We start from the raw sequence: 6580 nt of genomic DNA, 5'->3' as shown, positions 1-6580 counted from the left end.
TGAATATATCATGACCCCAACTGCTAAATCTTTGCTAATTATCTAAGTCGATTTTCAATATTTTTGGACACATCAGGTATTTTTGTCTGTTTCGTCCAATGGAAGTCTTTCCAGAACCAAGTCTTTCCTCCTGCTCAGATCTGGGCTGACTGCTGTCCACACCTTGCAGCCCACTCACCCTGGGGAGTCCTTTGGGGTCTCTCGTGAGTTGGATTTCTGATTCCCGTGTCTCATGTCTTTTCTTTCTTGGCTTCTGCCGTCATTTTGGTAGAGAATATGCTCCAGTAGCTTCCTGAGAAGGGCCGTGTGGCAGGTAAGTATTTTCAGACTTTGCACATCTTGAATTTTTTCATTTAATTCACAGGAAACAACTAGTGTTCCTGGGTACAAAATTCTAAGAAATAACATTCCCTCAGAGAAGTTATGGTTCATTGTCTTCTGATTTCCAGTGTTACTCCTGAGAGGTCCAAACCTTCCTGATTTACGATCCTTTGCAGGTAAACTTTTCTCTCTCTCTTAGGAAGCTTGTAGGGTCTTCTCTGGATCACTAGTATTTGTGTTTTGTGATGCTGTGTCTTGCTAGGTATCTATTTTATCTTCGCTGAGAAATCTCCTCTGAAAGCTGTGGTCTGCCCCAACCTGAAATGGTCAAAATCCACATTTGGTGATGAGCTATCGCTTGGGAAACCTTGTTACAAGGGGGGCGGGGCAGAGAGGGAATGATCCTTTCTGCTTATGTTTGAGAACGGGGCACTTGAAACATATTGGAAGAGCTGAGTTCATGAGTGCACTGATCTCCAGCGGACCCATGTCAAAGTCAGGCCAGACCTTTTGTGCATCCTTCCTCATGAGCTAGTCAGACTCTCTAAGAAGGATCCTTTGACCCCTCGCCCGTGGGTCTTAAGCCTCATGGCCAGAGTCTGGGCACTAAATAAAAGAAGAGGTTCAGGAAGACAGTCTTAGAGCTTAACTTCTGTAAATATCACTTATCCCTCTGATTGTTGAATAGTGGTCCTGCCCTCAGCTACACCCGGCATCTTATGGCTCAGAGACCATTTATTCTAATCTCTCCTCACGATAAATCCCCAGTTTTCTTTGTGGAATTTTAAAGGAAGGTTGTTCAGCTATGTTGAATGTGAAGAGAATCTGAGGATGTACCTGTTTCTTAACCAGGCTCTTAAATAACCCTCCCTCCCCTTCTTTTCCCCAACCTTCCCTTCTCCCCCATTTCCAGAAGTATCTGGCACCTTCCACACACCCTCTGCGGAACCATGTAAAAATCAGGGTCACCATAGGCTTTCTCCACTACTAGGTCCACGGGCAGCTTAGGTCAGTCATCACTCACCATTTGTTTCAGCTTCCAAAATTTTGTGGATCCTGTGTCCTATCTCAATCACTATGCCTGTCTTTTAATGACTGTAAATGTATTTTAAGAACAATCCTTTGAATGTGATAAACAGACAGAAACTTGGCTCCACCTAAAGAAATGAAATGTGGTGGAGATGGTAAAAATGAGCGTGGACAGTAAAATCTATTTTTTCCTTATTTTTAATCCCTCTAAAGAGAACTTACTAAAAAGATTAGTTCAAAATGGTTCACAGACCTAAGTGTAAAATCTATTTTTTCCTTATTTTTAATCCCTCTAAAGAGAACTTACTATAAAGATTAGTTCAAAGTGGATCACAGACCTAAATGTAAAACTTCTAGAAAACACAGGAGACAATATTTTTGATTTTAGGTCAGGCAGAAATCTTCTTAACGCCACACCATAAGCATGATCCATAAGAGGAAAAAAAAATCGATAAAACTGGTTTCAACAAAATTAAAAACCTATGCTGTTCGGATGACGCTGTTAAGAGAAAAAAAAGGATAAGCCATAGGCTGGGAGATAATATTTGCAAAACATGAGGGGCGCCTGGGTGGCTCAGTTGTTTAAGCATCCAACTTTCGCTCAGGGCGTGGTCTTATGGTTTGTGAGTTCGAGCCCTGCGTCAGGGTCTGTGCTGACAGCTCAGAGCCTGGAGCCTGCTTCAGATTCTGTGTGTGTGTGTGTGTCTCTGCCTCTACCCTGCTTGCTCTCTGTCTCTGTCAAAAATAAACAAGCATTAAAAAATGTATTTGCAAAACATGTATCTGATAAAGGCTTTGGACCTAGAATATGTAAATAAGTCTCAAAACTCAATAATAAGAAAACAATCTAATAATAAATGGGCAAAGAACAGGTGCTTCTGTAAGGGAGATATATTCATGATAACAAACACAAGAAAAAAAATCGAAGATCATTACTCTTTAGAGAAATGCAAATTTTAAAAGCCTCAATGAGATACCACAACATGTCTATTAAACAGGGGCACCTGGGTGGCTTAGTTGGTTTAGCATCCCACTATGGCTCAGGTCAGGATCTTGTGGTTTGTGGGTTTGAGCCCAATATCGGGCTGGCTGCTATCAGTGCAAAAGCTCACTTTGGATCCTCTTTTCTCTTCTCTCTGCCCCTTCTCTGTTGTGCTCTCTCAAAAATAAATAAACAAAAACAATAAAATAAAATAGCTAAAAACAAAATTCCTGACAGTAACAAGTGCTGATGAAGATGTTGGGAAATTGCAGATCTCGTATATTCTCAGTGGGAATGCAAAATGATATACAGCCACTCTGGGAAACAGTTTGGCAGTTTGTAACAAAGTTAAACATACACTTAACAATTTTTTGTAAAGTTAAGCACACACCTAATGTAAGGTTCAGTAATTTCACCCCTCAATATTTATGCAAGTGAAGAGAAAGCTTAACTTCGCACAAAAATCTGTACAAGGATGTCTATCGTGGCTTCATCCAAAATTGCCAAGAACCGGAAACAACCCAAATACTCTTCAACTGGTGAATAAATAAATTATGATACATCTATACAAGAAAAAACTTCCCAGAAACAAAAAGAAATGAACTGTAGATATACACAACTACATGACTCTCAAATGCATTACGGTTAAATGAAAGAAGCCAGGCTCGAAAGGCTATGCTGTATGATTCCATTTATATGACTTTCAGGATTAGGCAAAACTATGGGGACATAAAACAGATCAGTAGTTGTTGGGGACTGGAGGAAACAGACAACACAGAGAACAGAGAATTCTGGGAAGTGATTGTGGTGGTGGTTTCACAACTGTATGCATTTGTCAAAAATAATAGAAATGCGTGACACCTGGGTGGCTCGGTCACTTAAGCATCTGACTCTTGAGTTCAGCTCAGGTCATGATCTCATGGTCCGTGAGTTTGAGCCTTGCATGGGGCTCTGTGCTGACAGCGCAGGGCCTGCCTGGGGTTCTTTCTCCCTCTCTCTGCCCCTTCCCCACTCGCTCTCTATCTTTCTCAAAATAAATTAAAAAATAAACTTAAAAAAAACAGAACTGTATTCTAAAAAGGGTAAATTTTACTGTATGAATAATTACACATTAAGCAAATATTGCTAAAATAAATCCATTTCATTTCATTTAGCAGTGCTTTGGCAGGGACAGAAAGTATGTGCATATATTCAATCTGTATCTGTGCATTTAAATTTTTTTTTCATTTTATTTATTTGAGAGAGAGAGAGAGAGAGAGCAAACAGGGGAGAGGAAGAGCAGTAGAGGGAAAAAGAGAATCTCAAGCTGGTTTCAAGCCCAGTGAGGAGCCCAACTCAAGGCTCGATTCCATGACCCTCGGATCACGAGCTGAGCCAAAATCAAGAGTCATACGCTAAACCAACTGAGCCACCCAGGTGCCCCTCCGTATACATCTTGAAGTAGCTTCATAATTTCTATTGCTAGGTTTATTATACTTTTTTATTGAAAAACATTACATGGAATAATGCAATGTATTATAGACATTTAGAAATACTGCTTTGTTGGGGCTCCTGGGCGGCTCAGTCAGTTAAGTGTCCGACTTCAGCTCAGGTCATGATCTCACCGTCTGTGAGTTTGAGCCCCACGTCGGGCTCTGTGCTGACAGCTCAGTCTCACATTCTGTGTCTCTCCCTCTCTGCCCCTCCCCTGCTCATGCTCATGCTCTCAATAATAAATAAACGCTAAAAAAATTTTTTTTAAAAAAGAAATACTGCTTTGTCGCTCTCCTGTTTTATTCTTGTTTTTGTTACTGGAAGTACCTAAGCACTTTCACCCAAGTCACTTGAAAATAAGCCATTTTTACATCATGTAGGACCGTGTTCCTGAAAATTATATCCCAGGACAGCCACCAGCTACTTGTGACCTTCACGGTGTCACCACCTGCTGCATAAATGTCTAATTTATAGGGGCGCCCAGCTGGGTAATTGGTAGAGTGTGCAGCTCTTGATTTCTGGATTGTGAGTTTGAGCCCCACATTAGGTGTGGAGGCTACTTTAAAAATTTTTAAATTATGAAAATATAAAACAGACAATAGAGCGGGGGCACACAATGAAGCCCCATATTCTCATCCCTCAAAATTAGCAATTATCAAGTTTTAGGTACACTTGCCTAATCTATTCTTTCTGGTATTATTGTTTTAATTTTCTTTTTATGTTTTATGTTTTGAGAGGCAGAGATCAGGGGAGGGGCAGAGAGAGAGCGAGACACAGAATCTGAAGCAGGCTCCAGGCTCTGAGCTGTCAGCACAGAGCCCGATGGGGGGCTCAAACTCAGGAACCATGAGATCATGATCTGAGCCCAAGTCAGATGCTTAACCCACTGAGCCGCCCAGGCACCCAAAAAACATTTAAAAATAGCAAGGCCCAGGGGCACCTGGCTGTTCAGTCAGTAGAACATGTGAGACTCCATCTCTGGGTGGTGAGTTGAAGCCACATCTTGGGGAAGATAACACTTAAAAAAAGAAGAAAAAAAAAAAAAAGCAAGACCCAGGCCCCACTCTGGCCATGGTCTTTTGTAAAACCTGGTCTCAGAGCCATGGAATCTTCAGCCAGGCTTGAAACTTCACAGTATTATATCACAATAATTCCATATTCAGTAATTTAGCCTAAAAAGTCAGATGATAAAGATTTAAGGAACTTCGTTGCTATATTATGATATATTTTAAAGGTTGTAAATCTAGGGGCACCTGGGTGGCACAGTTGGTTAAACGTCAGGCTTCGGCTCAGGTCATGATCTCACAGTTCATGGCATTGGTTGGAGCCCTGCAAGCAGGGGAGGGGCAGAGAGAGAAGGAGACACAGAATCCCCAGCAGGCTCCAGGCTCTGAGCTGTTAGCACAGAGCCCGACACGGGGCTCGAACCCACAGATCCGGAGATCATGACGTGAGCTGAGGTCGGATGCTCAACTGACTGAACCACCCAGGCGCCCCTATTCCATATACTTTTAAAATCTTGTATTTGAAGACCGTGATGTGGGAATGTGATCCTAATGTAGGGTGCAAAACCACATACGGTGTGATCATGTAACATTTATGGAATAAAATGTTAATGATTGAAGGATAATCCCTGGGAGCACCTGGGGAGGGGCGCTAGTCAGTGGAGTTCTAGCCATATGTTGGGTGTAAGATTACTTAAAAATAAAATTAAAAGAAAGAAAGAAGGGGTGCCTGGGTGGCTCAGTCAGTTAAGCCTCCGACTTCGGCTCAAGTCAGATCTCACGTTCGTGGGTTCGAGCCCCGCGTCAGGCTCTGTGCTGGCGGCTAGCTCAGAGCCTGGAGCCTGCTTCCGGTTCTGTGTCTCCTTCTCTCTCTGCCCCTCCCCCTCTCATGCTCTGTCTCTCTCTGTATCAAAAATAAATAAAACATTAAAAAAATTAAAAATAAAAAAGAAAGAAAGAAAGAAAGATAGTCCCTGAGATACGGGTTTTGAGCTATTTGCATTTTTGCTTTACTCTTTGTTATTTTCTAATGGTCCAACAATGAACATTATTTTTAATGGGGAGGAGGGGAAAAACAAAAAAACACTTGTGCTATGTCGTTTTAAAGAAATATAAGGAGAAACTGTCAAACTAGAAAGAGAACTTGGTCACCACCTCCTCTCCAGACACGAGGTCTTAAATTATGTTGCCTTCAAATATCTCTGCCTCCAGCCTCTTGTTGTCACCCCTTGCGGCTTCTCGGCCGGCCGGTGCTGCCCCTTTCCATCCTCCGCTCAGCCAAGACACCCTTTCCAGATACTCATCTGCGGACACGTCCCAAATCCATGAAGAGAGAGGGGGGAGTCGTAGAGGATGTTGTGTTGGGGGAAGGCGTCCAGGATAGAGGTGCCCAGGGCCTGCTGTCTCTGCAGGGGGGTGCAGGCTAGGGGGCAGGGTCCCTGAGTGCCCGAGCTGGGGATGGGACCCGTCTAGGTGTGTGCGGAGACTCCGGCCCCCTCGGTCCAGCCCCGGATCCCAGGGTCCCCGCACCCTCCGTCCCGCGTCCCAGGCGGGCTCCCCGAGGCTGGCAGCCAGATCGGAGGACGGCCGCCTCCCCAGCGCGTCCCGAGCCCGGCAGCGCAGCTTTGGGGGAAGCGGGACGCCGGCGCAGCTCCGGGCAGAGACCGCCTAGGACGTGGCGCGCGGGTTCCTTCCCCGCGGCCGAGGCCCAACGCTCGCGCGTCTCCCGTCCTCGGGCTCCGCCCCGCGGCCACCGGGCCCGCTGCGGCCG

This window comes from Suricata suricatta, chromosome 17 (assembly GCF_006229205.1).
Source record: "Suricata suricatta isolate VVHF042 chromosome 17, meerkat_22Aug2017_6uvM2_HiC, whole genome shotgun sequence".
Lineage (NCBI taxonomy): Eukaryota > Metazoa > Chordata > Mammalia > Carnivora > Herpestidae > Suricata > Suricata suricatta.
The sequence above is the reverse complement of the archived record's forward strand: the minus strand, read 5'-3'. Positions refer to the sequence as shown.